At 45.5% G+C, this 19,172-nt stretch overlaps 2 long non-coding RNA genes across 2 annotated transcripts in view; one reads left to right on the top strand and one right to left on the bottom strand.

Moving 5' to 3' along the window:
- Positions 1–15,388, bottom strand: part of LOC128339310 (uncharacterized) — a 40,745-nt gene extending 25,357 nt beyond the window's left edge. The window contains exons 1-2 of the long non-coding RNA XR_008312973.1: positions 14,580–15,388; positions 4,877–7,322 (exon numbers count right to left, since the gene is read on the bottom strand). This is a non-coding gene — a long non-coding RNA (uncharacterized LOC128339310). The remainder of the gene's footprint in view (positions 1–4,876; positions 7,323–14,579) is intronic.
- Positions 12,621–13,973, top strand: LOC128339309 (uncharacterized). The gene is made up of 2 exons (XR_008312972.1): positions 12,621–12,764; positions 12,869–13,973. It is a non-coding gene; the product is annotated as an uncharacterized LOC128339309 (long non-coding RNA).
- Positions 15,389–19,172: the final 3,784 nt, after the last annotated feature.

Below are 19,172 nucleotides of genomic sequence, written 5' to 3'. Positions count from 1 at the left end.
CTCATGCTACTGAGGAAAGTTTCATAAAATACTAGTGATGTGGCATGATAATCTGTTTTTTAAAAGGTCACAACTCCTAAAGGGCAGGTGTGAGCTCCTAGCCATGTCTAACTCTTACAATTCCAATGCATGTCTTTACATTTCAATTTTTGGGTTCAGATAGTAACTTGGTGAGGTACTTTGATGTAAAAAGGTGCCACTAAGGATCAAATCAGGCATGACAGCAATCAATCCATTTCTGTATTCCCAAGTTCAATCAATCAATCTTTATTGATACAGTCACAAACAACCCCAATTCAGGTTGAACAAAACAAAAAACAACCACCAACCATGTGTGTGAACATAATACAATAAACACAATTGGCCTAAATACAATAAACACAATTGGCCTAAAAACTATACCAAACAGTATCTACCCATACTATACAGAGTGAGTTTGAGCCCTCTAAGGAAAATGTGTACCAACTGTGAGGAAACTAGTATCTGTTGTCTAAAGTTACTAGCAATCAGACAGACAGAACTTAGTGACATTTAGGAAAATCTCAGACTGATCTCTACAACACCTTTGGGCACATCTCTCCAGTTCATATAATTGATGCAGTTGGCAAATGCAGCCTTAGCGACTTCTCTGGTGCAAGGTCCATCAGCTGAATTAAAAGTGGGGAACACACTTTGGGAACCTTTTCCTTTGGGTTTTGTTTGGTGTCATCTTTAATCCGCTTCAACAGCATCCCAAAGAGACCAAATTCATTGTCATCACCATTCAAGTACCGTAGGAGGTGAGGGATGAGGGTCTTCACCATGGACGCAAAATCCTCTGTGTCCAAGTGCTGGGACATACTCTGGAGGGTCTAAATGGACTCTTTGGCCATGTTCCTGTCGGAATCTAAGGTGCAGGTCAGCAGGGGAGAGAGAAAGGGCTCCAGAGCCTCATGCTTGAAGAAATGTTGCAGAAAGAACCCCAGCCCTTGGATACTGAGGCTCTGCGTGAGCGGACAGGCCTGCCCCATCCATTCTTGGAGGACATCCAGAATACCTTGCTTTGAAAACAACAGGCCTATCTCTGCGTGAAAGAGAAGCTTGATGAAGAAAGCCATCCCAACCTTTTTCTCCTTAACATCGGCATGGCGCAAGTATGTATTGGCTAGTTTGAAAGTATGTTTCAGGTGCTTTTTGTTAGATACAAAGTCCTCATGAGGCGAAAAACACCAGGATGGCCTAACAGCCTTGCATCCCCAGAATGTTGCTCTCCTTTATGTAGCCGGCACATGCAACCAGGTTCTTCAGGGCCTGGATGGAAGAGCCTAGTGGGGTGACAGGTAACTCAGCATCACTCAGGCTAATTATTTAGCGTATTTGCCCTGGATTACATCCACAGACTCCGGTAAGGACAGGATCAGACACATAGCGTTTGTAGCAGCAATAGACACGAGAGACCCGTTGTGACACCTCTGGTAGACGTCTGAAAGAGGCTCTTCATCCTGCACCCTTTTGAGCAGTGGTCTTATAGACCTCTTGTTCAAATGTGGCTTGCAGGCCAGGGCCTTCCACATCTCTGCTACACTGTTATTACATTCCAGCGAGCATTCAAGAAGGATGTCTAATACTCCATTCAGGTGTTTTGAAGCTAAGTTGCACAGAGCTTTCAGGGTCTCCTCTTTAGTGATAGGCTCAGTGATGTCAGGAAGATATTGGTAAATTTCTTTGATAGTCATGGGTAGGTCCTCCATGTCCATCCAACGTTCTTCCAAGAAGGATCTCAGCAGCACACCTGCCCCCTGAGAGATGGCCGTCTCTTCATGCTTGAGATGGTCTATTGCTTTGAGCGCAAGCTCTGAGATCTGGCTGGGGTCCAGGTGCTCTAGAAAAGCCTTTGCAACTTTTGCAATTGGGGCCAGAAACAAAAAAACCCTTCTAAGAACCAATTAACAATGTTCCCTGGTTCTTGGGTTCCTACTTCATCTCCATAGTGCTTGCCCATTATGATACAGTGGAAATAGTGGAGGGCCTCTGCGGCCTGCATGCCAATGTCCTTCCTGCTGTCAGCTATGTGAAAGGACAGCAATGCCAACAGATGTCAAAGCAAGGAAAACTCCTGGGTGAAATCAAAATCCGGGTGTTCTGAGACAAACATCAGTATGTATTTGGTGCTCCTAACAGCAGTTTCCCACTCGTATTTTGGGGGGGATTCAATCCTGTCACTTGTGTGAATCAATATATCCTGTAATGATTCAACATTGGGTTTCTCAGACAGCAAGCCAATGAGCATGTTGTTGTAGGTATTGATGGTCTGTTGATACACATCCTGTGTTTGGGTGCACTGGGCTGCCAACTTTCAGCTTTGTCATCTTCAATGAGGGCAGAGAGAAGACCTTCTCGACCTTTTTGTACACTAGGTCAAATCTGAGTTCTGAGTTCAATGGGGGCTTCAAGGAGGTCAGACACGAGGCGGTGATGATGGCCTGGTGCAGAACTTTAATGAAGCATGACCCCAGAGGCTCTACATCAATGATTTGTATAATGCATGTGACCAGTTCAGTTTTATGGGGGACACAGCTATCTTCCTTCCTGAAGTGCTTTGGTTATCATAATCACAGACTTCAAGAAGCATCTCTTCATTGCCTCATCCTTATCGATGCCATGGAACTGAAACAGGATCTCTGATACATAGAGTAATACTTGTGCAAACATCTCCCTGGCGTTGCCCCAAATGTTGCTTAACCATAGCACGTCAGGATTAACACGGATCTGTTTCTCAAGTATGTGTTTTGGTCGCTCAGACATCATATCTAGCTTGCCTGGGGTCTGTAGCAGGAGTCCGCTGGAGAGGCTGCTGGAGGTGAACCAGGATGGTATCTAGGACTTGGCTCTCATCCATCATCTGCACTGCTTCACGGACAGTTTTGCCTTTCTGCAGCTTCTTGCTGTCCCACAGATATCGGAAATGCTCATCAGAGAGTTCTGGCAATAAAGATGCTCCATCCTCTGGCAGTTTCTTTTTCAGTATTGGCCTGGAGCTTGTCTTTGGCTTAGTGGCAGGCAGCTTGGGCAAAACAACCTGTTCCTTGGAAGGCTTGCCTAGGACCCTCATATTAGCCCCAAATCAGACTTGGAGGGTGGAGGCTGCACCAGTTTGGGGAGGGCTATTGGCTGGGACCTCTCCTTGGGCTCAGCAGATGCTGGCACAAAAGGTTTGACCAAGAGCGGCAAGCATGGGGATGTTCTCTGGGTGGGTGGATCTTGGAAACATGATGATGCTTGAAAGCCTGTGGTTCGGAAAACCACCCGACTCTCTGGCAGAACACAGCTAGTTTGAGGAACAGATTCATTGCTTTCCACACACTGTTTTTTAAGGAGCTCCTTTAAGAAGAGATTCATCCTCAGACAGACATAACCTTTGATGCTTTTTAGATTTCCGCATTTGGGAAAAGCTCTTTTGCAACAGTGCTTTCTCCTCTTTAGCTTTGTAAAAAGCCTGCAGGCCTCTCAAAACAAGGGTCTTGAGGTTACACTCTTATTTATGGCATCACCTGGAGTGAGGTGAGGTCAGCAAACAAGAAACTTCTTGCTCAGCTGACTGAAGACAATGGGATGGGTGTGTGCAGAGGAGGCTTGCCCAAAGTAAACATGGCATTGTTGCAGTGCAGCCAATAGGTGTCTGGCCTAAGTATGCAGGGGGCATGGGTGCACCTAGGTGATTTTGAAGCCTGGACCTAAAAACCTCTGGAGGCCCCCTTCCCAACAGGAACCCACCCCACCCCCACAAGTGAAGCATCATCACCTAATGGCACACACACACACATGCCCACACACATGGGAGCGCATGCCCAGAACGTCCGAGGAATATACGGCCGCAGGGACCAGGCGGCCATGTTGGCTCTCAGTGCAAAAGGAGGAGAAGCCTCGGCCACAGCAGCCAAATGACCTGGAAGGAGGCGGCGAGGGAAGCCAGCCGAGGTTGCAGAGCCGCCGCCTCAGCCAGAGCAGGCAGAGAGCCAGTCCGCAAGGCGGAAGAGGGCCAAGTGGGCCCAGGGACAGGGGGAAGGGCAAGAGGGAGTGGGGCAGGGGGGAGTGGGGAGGGCAGGAGGAAGTACGGGAGGGGCAGGGCAGGAGTGAGAGAGGGGGGAGGGCAAGAGGGAGCGGGGCAATGGGCAGGGAGAAGGGCAAAGGGCAAGAGGGAACAGGGCAGGGGAAAGGGCAAGAGGGAGTGGGGCAGGGGGGAGGGCAGGAGGGAGTGGGGGAGGGGCAAGGGGGAGAGGGAGGGGCAAGAAGGAGTGGGGGAGCGGAAGGAGGAAGGGCAAGAGGGAGTGGGTCAGGGGGAGGGGGAAAGAAAAGAGGGAGTGGGGGAGGGGAAGGGCAAGAAGGAGTGGGGCAGGCGGAGGGGGAAAGGCGAGAGGGAGTGGGTCAAGGGGAGGGGGAAGGGCAAGAGAGTAGGGTGGGGGGAGGGGAAGAGACAAGAGTGTGGGGTGGGGGGAGGGGGAAGAGTGGGGCAGTACTCTTAGTAGGATCTAACAAACTTATCTACACAACCCAACTAGCACCCGTTATTTTAACGGGCTTAAAAATACTAGTTTAATAATATAAATAATATAACAACAGGAAGGTCAGAATCCTTAACAACAACAACAACAACAAAAAATAACTGCTTAATAACAAAATAGCAGGAAGGTCAGACAGATTGACAGGAAGGTCAGACTGCTTAATCTCTCTTCTGTCGTGGCTGATCTCAGACAATTCTTTATTAGATTCAGTTTACTAAAACCTCGCTCACAGGAAGACACTAATACAGGTAGAGAATTGAAAAGCAATGTCAATATTAAGAAACAGTACGTATCTTTCAAATTATGTTATATGTAATGATGTTCAGGAGACTCACTCGGTCTGTTGCGAATTGAGAAGCTCATCAGAAAGAATGTCTGCAGAGAGGTCCTTTAGAAACATTTGAGAAAGCACTTTGCAGTTTGGCAGAAGCTCTACCTCACTCATTTTCTCTAAAGTTGCCATTGTTGGCACAGAAGATTTCTTCTCAATGTTCTGCACAGCACTGAAACGATGCTCTAGTTCACTGGCAATATTATCCAACACTCTGTAGAAGATGTCAACACGGAACAACCTATCCAGATAAACTCTGTCCTTCACCAAAAAGCCTTTTCCCTTTTGGTGGGGAGGTCCTTTTTTCTTCAAAGCTTTCAGTTGCACTGTCAACTCTTCTGGCTTTTTCTTCTGTGCCTGTCAGTAATTCTGCATATTTTGTTTGCTTGCACCTCATTGCACCTCATTGCTTGCAGAGTGTCAATCAACATTTTAATAAGATCACATGCAGTTGTTCAACTGATTTCTTTGGACTGCAGTTCTTATATTCTTTGACTTTCAAAAATCTGGTATCTGAGGAGAGAGAACAATGAATGAGTATTTTGACATCTGCTTCCTTAGTGATGTTGCCTCGGCCTTTCACTCACTATTGATTTGAGTGTCATCAGTTATTGCAGTCAGTGTATTGCATATTTCTGGCAACTGGGTGAAAACAGCTCTGACAGCTACAGTTTTTGCTGACCACCTTGTTGAGCTATTTTGCTTCACTGAAAGGCTGAGATGCTCTTTCAAGATATCCCAACGCAAAAAAACAACAACGACCCAGAGCAAAATTAGAAAAGTTGTTGCACAATGGCAGAATATGTGATGAACTGTGGAATCAGTGATGCTGCATGAACTCCAATCAGGTTCAAACTATGCGTAAAGCAAAGTACATAATGTGCTGATTTATACTTGGCCAAAATTCTTGCTTGAACTCCTTTGAATTCCCCTGCCATGTTTGATCCATTGTCATAGCACTGACCTCGAAAGACGTCCCATATCAGGCCCTCCTGTTGTAGTCCAGCTTCTACATTCCGTGCTATGCTTTCTCCTTTTTGTCCTTGCACTCATAAAAGCCTGACAATGACTCCTCAATAGTCCTGGTTTCACCTACGAGTTTCACATACCCAATGACTTAGGTACAGTATGTGAAAATCATTAGGTATGTGAATGCATGCTCCATGTGAGGACTATCTGGAGCACAATAAATCATAACTGAAAAGTATTTGCTTTTTTAAATGTCTGCCGGTATGGAGCTTTTTACTTCCTTTGCTAAAATGGCTATGACTCCATTTTGAATGTGGTTTGAAAAGTACCAGATTAGCCTGGTAGAGGACCAGTGTTCCCTCTAACAGGGATTCCCAGATGTTGTTGACTACAACTCCCAGCATCCCCAGCTGCATTCGCTTTTGCTTGGGGATTATGGGAGTTGTAGCCAACAACATCTGGGAATCCCTGTTAGAGGGAACACCGTAGAGGACTCCTTTACAGAACTAACATGTTGCTGCAGAACAAGATCAAATTTACTTAGAAGCTCCACTAATCCTAAGAAGTTACCATTGCATGGGTCATCACATGTGCTCACTTTTCCACATAGAGGAAGGATTCTTTCACATAAGTACAAAATAATAGGAGACAATCTTTTCAGTATTGTGTGTCATTTATTCCTTTTGATTTCCATCAGGGCTTGCAGATGATAATCAATTGCAACCTTTTCCAGCCTGTTGCATATCTCTGTCCATTTCCACACACATGTGCAGTGCAAGGAAGAGTTTTCATAAAGTGGAATTGCCTCACTCAAATGCTTCCCTGAGGTAAAACCCTTCCTGAGATATGAGAAAGTAGTTAGGGTTTTGGATTTGTCCAGGAATAAGATACAAGCAAAACAAAACAGTACCCTATTTATTTCACTGAATATCAACCAGCTTCTGTTTATCTTTTCACCATTCGGAAGGGTTTTGTAAAACCAGCTTGCTTTGAATCTTCTACCACGGTCATCTTTGCAAAAAGAATAATCTCTTTTTAAATCTTGATGAGGACCTTTTCCCACCAGAAAACACCTAGTGCTGTCATTGATTTCGGTAGGCCAACTGGCAGGATCATGCGTCAATTTAAAATATGGAGAATCAGACCCTGAATCTTTGATCCGCAGGCCTACTGCGTTGTCTTCAACTTCACTGGCTGTCTCAGCTCTGGGCATATAAGCAGTATCTTTGAACAGGTCTTCTCCTGCTGCTTCACTGCCTGTCTCAGCTCCTGGTATGGAGGCAGCAGCTTCGAACGGGCAGTCTTTCTTTTCCTTCACTGGCTCTTCCCAGCTGCTGATGCAGATGTAGCTGCTACAGATCTGGCAGACAGCCATCGACCCAGAGCTTTCTTTTGCTTTTGAACCTCCTTCTTACGAGATTTGGCCAATTTCTTTTTTGAAGCTCCACTTGTGTGAACGTGCTTAGACATAATGAAAGCACCTGCAAAATAAACAAAGTGTAGCAAGCAAATTCTCAGAGGAGGAATAGGACTTTCATGTATTTGCATAGAAGACAGGTATTCATGGTTGTTCTAAATAGCTGTGACAAACACAGATGCACTTCCTCTGTGATAAAAACTAAGCAATTATGGGCCCCGTATCCTTGACTAAGCAGAATTAGTTCTAACAGATTCAAGCAAGCAGGTAAAGCTTCATCAATTTCTATCTATGAAAGACACAGGAACCCTACAAGTAGCAACAATACTGCCAAAGCAACATTGGATTAAAGCAGGTGGCACACTTGATATAAAGAGCTTACTAAACTACCACCACAAATGAATCTCAGAATAATGTTTCGTTCAACTTTTGCCTAATGCTTGGGAGTGTCCAGCATACTGAGCAACTTATTTTTCAAAGGACACCCAGACAGCAGTGCAATCCAACACAGGGGTGGCTAGGGCATCAACCCCCCCCCCCCCGCAAGGTCTATTCTCAGTGCCTATTCGAACTGCAGCCAGTGCATTCCCCCACCACCCCCAACTTGTGAGCATCTCCCAAACTATTTCTAAATTGGGGGGGGGGGAGGACTGATGGACAGGGAAGGGAAAATGGGAATGGACAGATAAAGAGGAAGGAAAGATAGGAAAATAAGAGAAGAAGGAAACAAGGTACCTTGCAAAAAAAAATTGGATCAGATTATTTTCTTTCCCAAACAAAGCCCCGTACAAAGATTTTTAGTTAGGCATGCAAACTTATCATGCCCATAAAGTATCTCTGAACTAAATTGGCTCAGGAGTGAGTCCAGGCACTTGGATTGTCTGCCCAGTTGGGGCAGGAGGGAGAGACCTCTACTGGAAGACTGAGCTGCCCTTTATTACTCACCCCAGAGAACAGAGAGATGCAATGGGAAGGGCTTTTAAAAAGACATTTTTAAAGAGCCAAAAGAAACCCTCCCAAATGGGGGAAAAGAAAAAACGACTGATAGAAATAAAGGTGGATAGATAGATGGATAGATAGAAATAAAGATGGAAAGATGGAGAGAGAGAGAGAGAAGGAGGAATAGATCTGCAGAGAAAAAAGAAAGAAGCCAAGCTGGGGATAGCTGGAGGAAAGAGATGCTGGGGCTCATGGGACGAGGGAGAGAGAGAGGGTTAGAGAGAGAGAGAGGTGTGCAAGTCAAAGGAAGGAAGGAAGGAAACATGTGAATAAGAGAGTGAAAACCCAAAAGAGGCACACAAAAGAAACCACCCACAATAGGAGAGCCAAATAATCGAGGGGGCATTTACTGCCCTGAGTCAGAAGTGATCTTTGCAGCCCAATGGCTGAGTAATAGGCAAAAGAAGGTGTGGGGGGAAGAAATATCAGCTGGGAAAGGAAGGGCGGGGTGGTGGTCCTGAGCCCCCTGCAGCATCCAGAAGGGACCAAGATGGCGGGGTAGTGTGTATGAGTGTGTGTGTGTGTGTGTGTGTGTGTGTGTGTGTGTGTGTGTGTCAGTTGATGTTAATGTTAACCTCACCCCCCCACACACACCAAAGCCCAGAGGGGCAGGGCAGGGCTGGTGGAGAAGGCTTTGCGGGAGAAGGAAAGTGGTTCCATACCCCCCAGCTGCTTGTGAGAATGCCTGGGAAAGGAGCCTCTTTGGAGGGCACAGAGAAGAAGTTTTGGGGTGGCGGAAAGCTAGGCGTGCCACCCAAAGAGCTCCAAAATCAAGAACAGGCAGGGTGGCCAATGGGTGGGAAGGCTGCTTAAACTCACTTTCCCCCCAGATGAGCGGTTTCATGTTCCCGGAAGTGCAGACTGCGCTCTCAGACAAGCAGAGCTGTGTGGTGCAGTCTGAAGTTCCGGAGGCCGGGATGACGCGTTCCGGTCTCTGGGAATCCCACAATGCACCATGCAACACATGTGATGCATTGGGGGATTTCCATGAGAGATGGGCACTCTAGGTGTCCATCTCTGTGTGCGAATACAAAATGTTTCTAAATCAACAGGAGTCACGAGATACATACAAAGATAACCAAACAACCCAATGTGTAGAACAGTAGAAAAAGGAGTACTCAAACCATCAACTTAACTCCTATAATTAATTTATCTGGTAGACATATCAGAGCCAAAGTGGCTTGCACACTAAACATAACAAAGTACATCAAAATGTAACAAGGAGTCTTCCCCCAGATGTATAGTACAGCTTCACATATAGGAATAACTAGGGGTGTGCATTTTGGAATTTTCTTGTTTCGATTTGTATCCGAATCGAAACACCCCCATTTTGTTTTGTACACAAATTTTCTGAATCTGAATCAGCCCTGTTTTGTTTTGTGGCCGAATTTTCCAAATCCGAATCGATTTGGGTTTTTTAAAAGGGTCCCAGGGCAAAAAGAGTGGGTGGTGGTAGTAGTGTCCAATGGGTGGAAGCTACCACCCAAATTTCAAAGGAATTAGGCAAAGGGCTGATTTTTTGTGAATGTTTTAAGTTTACACATCTTTAAGAATTTCCCCATAGGGAATAATGGGGATTCCAGCAAATGTATCGCTTCAAATTAAGGGGAAAGGAATGACCCAGAGCGGAGTGTGGTGGGTGGTAGTGCCCAATGGGGGCAAGGAAACTTCCAGAATTATCTCAAAAGAATTAGGAACATAGGAATCTGCCATATACTGAGTCAGAGCATTGGTCTATCTAGCTCAGTATTGTCTTCACAGACTGGCAGCGGCTTCTCCAAGGTTGCAGGCAGGAATCTCTCTCAGCCCTATCTTGGAGAGGCTAGGGAGAGAACTTGAAACCTTCTGCTCTTCCAAGAGCGGCTTCATCCCCTGAGGGGAATATCTTGCAGTGCTCACACATCAAGTCTCCCATTCATATGCAACCAGGGCAGATCCTGCTTAGCTATGGAGACAAGTCATGCTCAGCCACAAGACCAGTTCTCCTCTCCATTGGGCAAAGGGCTGATCTTTTGTGAATTGTTGAAGTTTATGTGTCTTTTAAGATTTCTCCCATAGGGAATAATGGAGGTTTCAGCAGCCCCATAATTCCACTTGGGGGGCACTGTGCTTTCCAAGAGCGAGGGGTTGTGTAGTGCACATAGGGTGCCAACCACCCCCATACCCACAAGCCCGTTGGGTACTGGGTTTTGTGTTTCTGAGGTCTTCATTGTAGATTCTCTGGTAGCATATGAGATTTTCAGTGAAAAACAAGAATCCACTCTCATATGCTACCAAAGAATCTACACTCAAAACACCACAGAAACAACAGAACCCAGCACCCCATGGGTTAGCAACCCTTCCCCTGGCCAGTGTGGGGTCAGTAAAGAGTGGCAAGAAGCAAAAGAGCCAATGGGGAACAAGGAGGGAATTGTCAGCAGGTCAGCCCATGATTTAGGTCACCGATCAGAAGGCTGGAAGGGTGGGAAATTCAAAGAGATGTCAAACACAAAATGGAGACTGACTCAGAGATCACTACAAAATGGAGGTCCGAAACAACAAAACATTTTGTAGCCGAAACTGGGACGTTTTGTTTTGTATACAAAACTTTTGGATCTGGAAAATGGGTGTTTTATTTTGTCTACAAAACACCCAAAACACGCTGTTTTGGGTACAAAACGTTTTGTATCCGAAACGTTTCGCACATCCCTAGGAATAACCAGTTCTTATCCTGTAGAGCTGTTAGTCCATAGTAGATATACAAATCCCGTGGAAGATCTTATCTTAAACACAAGATCTTATCGCCCAAGTGGAAGGGATGATTGCAGAAGAGGGTGTCATTATAGCCACTTTAAATGTTAAATCCCTGTATACGAACATTCCACTACAGGAACTGAGACAGGTTATAGAGCAACATCTAGAACAAAGGGAAAGTAGGGGCCCACACTTTTTTCATTATGGAATTGGTGGATATTGTCTTGGAGAATATTTTTTTTAGATATAAGGAGCAATTCTTCCTTCAGATATGTGGTGTATCCATGGGTTCTGTGTTTGCCCCTAGTGGAGCCAATTTGTTTATGGGAGATTTGGAGACAAGATTTATTTTGAATCCTATTGTCAATCCATTTTTTGTGAATATTGTGTACTATAAAAGGTACATAGATGATTTACTGATTCTCTTTAAACCAGAAAACAAAATGGGGGAGTCTGTAGACTGGCTAAATGGTATACATCCCAGAATTCAATATACGTACCAACATAGTAAGGAACAGGTACCCTATTTGGACACCATAGTAAAAATAGCACGAGAGAGAAAGGTAGTATTCGAAGTATATAAAAAACCTAGTGATAAGATTACATTGCTACACTTTAATCCGTTCCATCCAAGCCATTTGGGGCGTAATTTACCATATGGTCAGTTTCTAAGGTTAAGAAGGAACTCTACAGTAACAAGATAATATGATAAAGAAGCGGCTATTTTGGCCAGACAGCTGCAAGAGCGGGGGTACCCTAAGGATGTCATATGTAGAGCACGCCAGAGAGCTAAATATAGAAGAAGACAGGATTAATTGAAGAGTAAGATAAGGGAAAAGAAAACCGAGTAATATGGACCACAGAGTTCACTCCTCTCTCTTATCAGATTCAACGTGTGATCTTAAAACATTGGCATTTAGTTTCGGGGATAGAAGGTTGTAGTAATTCCCCCCTCTTTGCCTATATGAGGACTAGGAATTTAGGGAGCTTCTTGACAAGGGCAGACTCCCTGGAGAAAGGAGATCAAAACACAGGATTACGAGGCTTTTATCTGTGTTGGAGATGTTCAGTTTGTGCACAAGCAGAACGCACGACTAGTGTAATAGATCCCAATACAGGGAGTATAAGAAACTTGGACTTTTTTGCCACATGCGATACCAAGGGAGTGGTGTATGCGCTTAAATGTGCATGCCCTAAACTATATATAGGTAAGAGCATACATAAAGTGAGATCTAGAATCTTGGAGCATAAATCTAGGGTGAGGACAGGTCATTGTGAGACCCATAGTTGCCCATTTTTTAGAAAAGGGTCATACATGTGAAGAATTTAATTTTTTTGTCCTTTTTAAATACACACCACAAAGTTTTAGCCATGAAGATATGAATACAACATTATTAAGGAAAGAGGTGTTCTTCATACACCTGTTTAAGACACATATTAGTGGCCTCAACATGAATCAAGATCTTTCATGTTTTTTGGGAGAACATTAGGAATAAGACAAATGCATATAATTTATTTTTGAATATCAATGGATGCTGTAATCATGGTTTTTACAGAATCAGGAGAGAAAGAAGAAGCTACTTAATTGATTTATTGAGTAAAAGAACGCAGTTGTGGGTCATTAGAGCTCCACGTGCTTAATTGGGGATCAGTTTAAAAAGGAAGGGAGTAGGTAGAGGTTGTAAGCATGTCTCCACAGGCCTATTAGTCTAAATACCGTGGTGAGATAAGGCCGGTATCAGAATGAAAGCATGCACTGCTTATACTTAGAATGGTGAGTGTTTTGAATTGGATTTGTATGTGGGAAGGTCAGCATTCAGTAGGGGATTGTACAGATATGAGAGTCTATACGATGTGATGTGTTGTTTTCTTGTTTAGGCATATCTGAAGAAATAACAAACAATTATGAAACAGATTAATATCCGGAAAGTCTGTAATATGGTATATTATTTGGCCTATTGCACATGGACTTGGTCCTGAAAGCGTATGATTACATTACACATATTGTCTCCACTTGGAATGGATGGAGAAGGAGATGTATTACCACATTATGAAGAGGAACATCCTCCCCACTGGATTCCACGGGATTTGTCTCTCTACTGTGGACGAACAGCTCTACAGGATAAGAACTGGTTATTCCTATATGTGAAGCTGTACTATACATCTGGGGGAAGACTCCTTGTTACATTTTGATGTACTTTGTTATGTTTAGTGTGCAAGCCACTTTGGCTCCGATATGTCTACCAGATAAATTAATTGTGGGAGTTAAGTTGATGGTTTGAGTACTCCTTTTTCTACTGTTCTAGTCACGTTGGGTTGTTTGGTTATCTTTGTATGCATCTCTGTGTGCGGCCAGGCTAGAAGAAGACTGTGCTTGTACACGAGCAGGTAGCTGGGGTTAAGGGAGCACTTGCTCTTGCTCCCTTAACCTGGGCTAACAGCCGGGCCTAAAAGCCAGGCTAGTTGGCGTTGCCCTGCTGGGATAGGGCCCAGTCGCAGTGGTTTTCATGCGCAGTTAACCCAGACTGGGCTTTTTAAAAAAAATTTATTCGGTCATTGACCAGTAAACAGACTGGGCATTCCTAGCCTGGCTTAGGCAGTGTTTGAGAATAGCCACACTGCAAGATCTTAATAAAATGATATTATGGGTGTCCATCAGAACATAAACAATAATGTATTCATAGTGTCATGTATTAAATTTATCTCATATATTTAAGTACTGCATGTCTAAGAATTCATGGGTAGCATTCAGTCTAAGTTAGCCATAACCAAGTTCCATTGAAATTTGTGGGCCTTATGGTAGTAAAGATAACTCTGTGCTTCCAGTGGTGCTTCTCATGAGTAACTTTGTCTAAATGCTATCCCCATAATAAGCAATAGCAATTTTGAAAAGCAACATGATAAGAAAACAACTTAGCTGATAACAGTACAATCTCAATCCATTTAAAACAGCATGTTAAATTAAAGTTGCTTTTTGCCCTTAGAGTGCATCTCTTCTTTTCCATGAGTATTTTTGGTTACTCCATATTTGTAGAATTTTGGTATTGTAGGCTGCCCTGAATAGCTTGGGAGGAGCGTTGGTCTTGTGGTAGCAAGCATGCATTGTCCACTTTGCTGAGCAGGGCCCACCCTGGTTTGCATATGAATGGGAGACTGCATGTGAGCACTATAAGATATTCCCCTTACGGATGGGGCTGCTCTGGGAAGAGTATTAGCATGCAGAAGGTCCCAGGTTTCCTCCCTGATAAGGCTGAGAGAGACTCCTGCCTGCAATCTTGGAGATGCTGCTGCCAGTCTGTGTAGACAGACAATACAGAGCTAGATGGACCAAAGCTCTGACTCAGTTTAAGTCAGCTTCCTATGTTCTAGCTTGCTAGAAAGGCAGGGCACAAAAGTTTTAATGCATAAATAAAACAAAGGGCTTGACCCAACCATCCAAGGACAGCGATATTCACATATTAGCAGCACAGAAGAAATACAAACGTTCTTAACGTTTTTCAAAAAAAGTAAGCATAGCTTTACTGTTTGAGAGAGAGAGCCTCAAATTGCCTTCACTTGCATTGAACTGGTAAAAGACCAAAAGAGATACCTTATGGGCTTCTGATTAACTTTCATAAACTTGGGTATGGCTTGATTTTGGCCCCTCCTTGGAATGCTGCAAATGTGACCTTCTCCAGCTGCATGTTGTTTCAGCTCACACACTCCACTGTGCGGAACTAAAGAGTTTACGTTGCATATATTTCAACGAGCCTTTAAAGCAGTATCGTCCAGTTTAGACACCTAACAGAACGCCTTTCCCCATTCGTCACGATGTCTTTGCACCACCCTGCCTTTTTGGCTGGAGGTTGGGTGGAAGAAGACGACAGACAAGGAGGCTGCTCAGCTCCAGGGAGAGACTTTTGTAGCATGGGCCTCGCCTTCACAAGCCTGGCTGCTCCACAAGGCCCAGCCTTCTCCTATCGCCTGCAGGAGCAAAGGTGAACTTCGGGCTCCCAAAACAAGCTTCATTGTGGGAGTTGTAGTCCCACAGTGCAATCTGCTCTCCAGCCTGCAGGGCTAAAGAAGACTCCTTCCTAGAGGCAGCCTCTTCATGGTGTGTCCACTGCAGCCAGTGACTGGCCTACCTGAGAGTGCTGGAAACAGAGAACAAACTGTGTTCTTTATTAAGTGGATAAAGGACAGGTACAGGCTAATGCTAAATAAAGAACCGTTCTTTGAAAGAAAGAATGGGTGGCAGGCCTACGCCCAAGAAAGGTTTGCAGTTTAAATCCTACACATTTCAAACTGTTCTTTTACTTCTCTTCTGCAAGCATTTTAATTAAAAATTCTATGAGATATATATTTAATTTCTTGAACTTTCCTGTAAGTGTAATCTATGCAACATGACTTTGCTGGGCAACAGCAGGTCTCACCTACTACTGTAGTATTTGAGATTTATATAGTGCTTCCAAGCATTCAAAGCACTTCACGGGTGTTATCTTGTAATCCTTACAGCAATCCTGCAAAATGATCATAGGCTGAGAGGGAGTAGCTGGCTTGAGGCCAAGGGAGGACTTCCCAGCAGGCAGAGGTGAGGTTCAGGCTGGGGAGGTCCGGATGTGTCGGTCAGCCTCTGGGCCACTATGCTACATCGGTGCTATTTAATACGTGTGAGTAAGAACTGCCCAAGCCATTTTGGACTTCTCGCCTCAACCATGAAGGCTGGAAATCTGTCTCTCCCGGCTTGGACGCCAGGCCATGGAAAGTTAATATCCTTCTCAATCTGTTTAAGTGACTGAAGCATGTTAGATTCTTAGTCCACCCTCTTCAGTGCAATTCCAGCCAGCTTCCTACGCTCCCTGGGTATAGACGCCGATTGAAGCAAGCCTTCAGCTAGTTGGAAGTTGGTTTTTCTATTCTTATTTTAAACCAGGGGTTCCCAGCCTGTGGTACTGCAGATGTTGCTGAACTACAACTCCCATCATCCCCAGCTACAATTTGTTGATAGCGAGAAAGTTCTCCCCCTCTCTCACAACACTAGAACCAGGGGTCAGCCCATGAAACTGAAGGGTGGGAAATTTAGGAGTGACAAAAGGAAGTACTTCTTCAAAGAGCACGTAATTAACTTATGGAATTCTCTGCCACATGATGTGTGGATGGCCACTAGCTTGGACGGCCTCAAAAGGGGCTTGGACAATGTCTATCAGTGGTTACTCATCTGGTGGCTGTAGGTCAGCTTGCCATCTCCCCTGGGCACTGCCTGGATTTGGGCTCTGCCCCTCGCCCCGCGCCTGGGTCAGCTCTTCATTTGCCCAGATTTTCCCTGCAGCTGCCCATCCCCTCTGCAGCTTTGGTGGTGGTGTGACTCGGGCGACGGGTGGCTGGCTGGCTGAGCTGAGCTGAGTTCAGTTGATGGCACCCAGCACGTGACAATGCCATTTCTCTGCCTTTCAAGCTTCATGCTTTGTTTATTTTTAAAATCACTGTCGGTACAGAGTTATCAGTCGTCCTAGGGAGAATTTTTAATATGGAAAGATCTGTTTATAGTCTTATTCTTTGGGAGGTATACGCTCCCTGACCCCTTGTATCCCTGCCCAGTCCTCTGGACTGGTCCCTTGGATTGGGACGTCTCAGGGTTTCGCCACCTGATCGGGGAAGGCCCACCCTCCCAGCAGTTGCGCTAGTGTGAGGCCTGGTCCTCCCTCAAAGCCTCCCCGTCCCCAGTGGACACCAGGGTGATTTGGGAGCCCAGACCTGAAGGGCTTTGGAGCCCCCCCCCCCCACTGGCAAAGTTTTAAGGGGGGGGATAACCTGCATGTGGGGGGCCTGCCCAGAAGCCTGCCGCCACCTTGCCCCTGCCGGACCGCGCCAATCTAAGCCGTTGTAATGCAAATGGCTATAGGTGTGTCATCCATTGAACACGTGGTGAGAAAGGCTGAAGAGCTGATTCAAGTTAATGGTTATAAACTTCCATTATGTAGTGGTGGTGGTGTAAGGTTTGTAAAAGGATGTCTGGCTTTCCACATACCATTTGTAACAGATCTGCATGGCAGATACAGTTAAAGGTTTGGCAGCAATCACTTGACAGCTTCCTGTGGTGTAATTTAAAAAAACAACCCCAATACGCAGAGTCCAGAGATCTGTCTTGAGGCAGCAAGCGAAGAGTGGTGGGTTGAAAACACCTGACTGGACTCTTTCTTGTGCCAGAAGAGTCAGCTCTTCCTGCACAAAAGCCTAAATTTCAATTTTCACATAATTCACAACCCTGGGCAAACCCTGAGAATCAGATACTGTTTCCCACATAATGGGGGAAGCCGGACTGTGGCAAGACTTGAAGGATCGACAGACTTGATATACTCCTCGGCTTACAAACCTGGGATAAACGGAGTCAAGAAGAGTCAGTTCAGGTAAGGTAAGGACAGAAGACACTTGGCCAGTTTCAGGTGGGAGGAAGAAGTTGCACTTCCAAACACACAACAATGCTAACTGTGCATGTGTATTGAATGGAAGCTTCTGGTTGTTTCATTCGTGTGTTTTTAATTTGTACTTCACCACCATAGAGTCCCAGCACAAAAACACAGTCTATACATGCAATGGGAATGCATTTCCATACCTGGGAGGCTACTGCGCAGGCGCTTTACCCATATATGTGAATGCACCGGTGAATGGATCGTGACGAAGACTGAGTATACTTGCCTTTTCACAATGCAAGGCAGCTTACAATAACTGTCAGGACAAATTAAAATACAGTAGAATGCAAATGAAATGGCGACCCAAAAACAGTCAGCAAGACTGAGGCCAGACTAAGGAGATGTACCCTCCTAAAAGCCAGCTTTGCCCAGGGAAGTCAGGCTGTTAGACATTCTAGCCTTTTTCTGTCTCTACAGTTTATCCTGGGTGTGTTACTGAGCCCCATTTCTAACATTTAGCCATGCTTAGTTTTTTCAGTAAGGCCCTGAAGCGTGTCCTGCTTTGGGTAATTGATAAAGCATCCATTTGCCAACCTGATCTTTTGATTGCTCGCAGCTAAAGGAGCACCTGTCCAAGGAGCGTAGCATGCGGGAAACGTTGGAAGAATCCCAAGCCGTCCTGCTCTATCGGATGGAGGATATGGAAGCGACAGTGGAGAAAGAACAGAAACAGTTTGGTGAGACACAGCAATCTTCATCCTTTCTTACCGATTCGACCAGACAATGCAGTCTTCAGCCATTTTTTTAGTAGTATTGACGATCAAATCTATGAACAGCTCACGGCTGATGGCAGCTGGTGAATATCATTATTACGACTGCAGTGCAAAGGTGCTGGTAAAGTTTCTAGAGGGCAGTCCAGAAGGTTTCTGCAGTCAGAGAGCATGAGGATCCTCTGCAGTGTTTGGGCAGCACTGTACTTGCAGAGAATGGGGTGTGCATCGGAAAGGATCCCCACCCCTCTGGTTCTCCACCGATTGTCTGTTGAACGAGTAGCACTGTGACACACCATTCCATGCAGAGCCAACCCCACCTTTCTTCCCTCGGTGCCAGCCTTGACATTGCCCCTCTTCCCCTGGCTCCAGCCTCACCTTCTGAGTGTGTCTACAGCTGACAGCTGAGCATCCCACTAGCTTCTCCTATCCCACTAGAGGTGAAGCAGCAGCGGAAAGAGGAGAAGCCACTGAGATGCTGTAGCTGCCAGCTGAATCCCCAAACAGCAGTGTGGACATGGACAGAAGGTGCGGCTGGCCTAGATGGGGAAGGCCAGTGTCAGGCGAGGGGGATGGGGACTGAGCTGAGGGCCGTCAAGGGGGAAGACGCGTGGGGAGGGCAGCAAAGGTCAGGTGGAGCAACAGGAAATGGGGGGGGCAGGGCCCACGTGTGCACCACCTGAGGCTGTTGCCTGATGTTGCTTCAGAGGGGGGCCACCCCAGGATGTCTGAGTTTTTCAGCCTAGCAGGATTTCCTTCTACTGTATTTCCCTTCAGATGTCTCCATGTGCTCATAGTTCTCCCAGCCTCAGTCAGGCAATACATATCTAGCATATATTTAAAGCTCTTCCTCTCAGTATAGGATCATGGGAAGTGGCTATAGGCAGGAGAGTCTGGGGCAGGGAAGAAGAAAAGGACACTTTCCCCCATCCTCTTGTAGTCCTCCCCTACTGAGCTGCAGGATCCATTCTGCGACTGACTAGTAGCAGGGAATGGTTCTGGAAAATGAGAAAGGACCCTCAA

Source organism: Hemicordylus capensis, chromosome 1 (genome assembly GCF_027244095.1).
Source record: "Hemicordylus capensis ecotype Gifberg chromosome 1, rHemCap1.1.pri, whole genome shotgun sequence".
In the NCBI taxonomy this organism is placed as follows: Eukaryota; Metazoa; Chordata; class Lepidosauria; order Squamata; family Cordylidae; genus Hemicordylus; species Hemicordylus capensis.
This window is presented reverse-complemented; position numbering and strand designations above follow the sequence as displayed.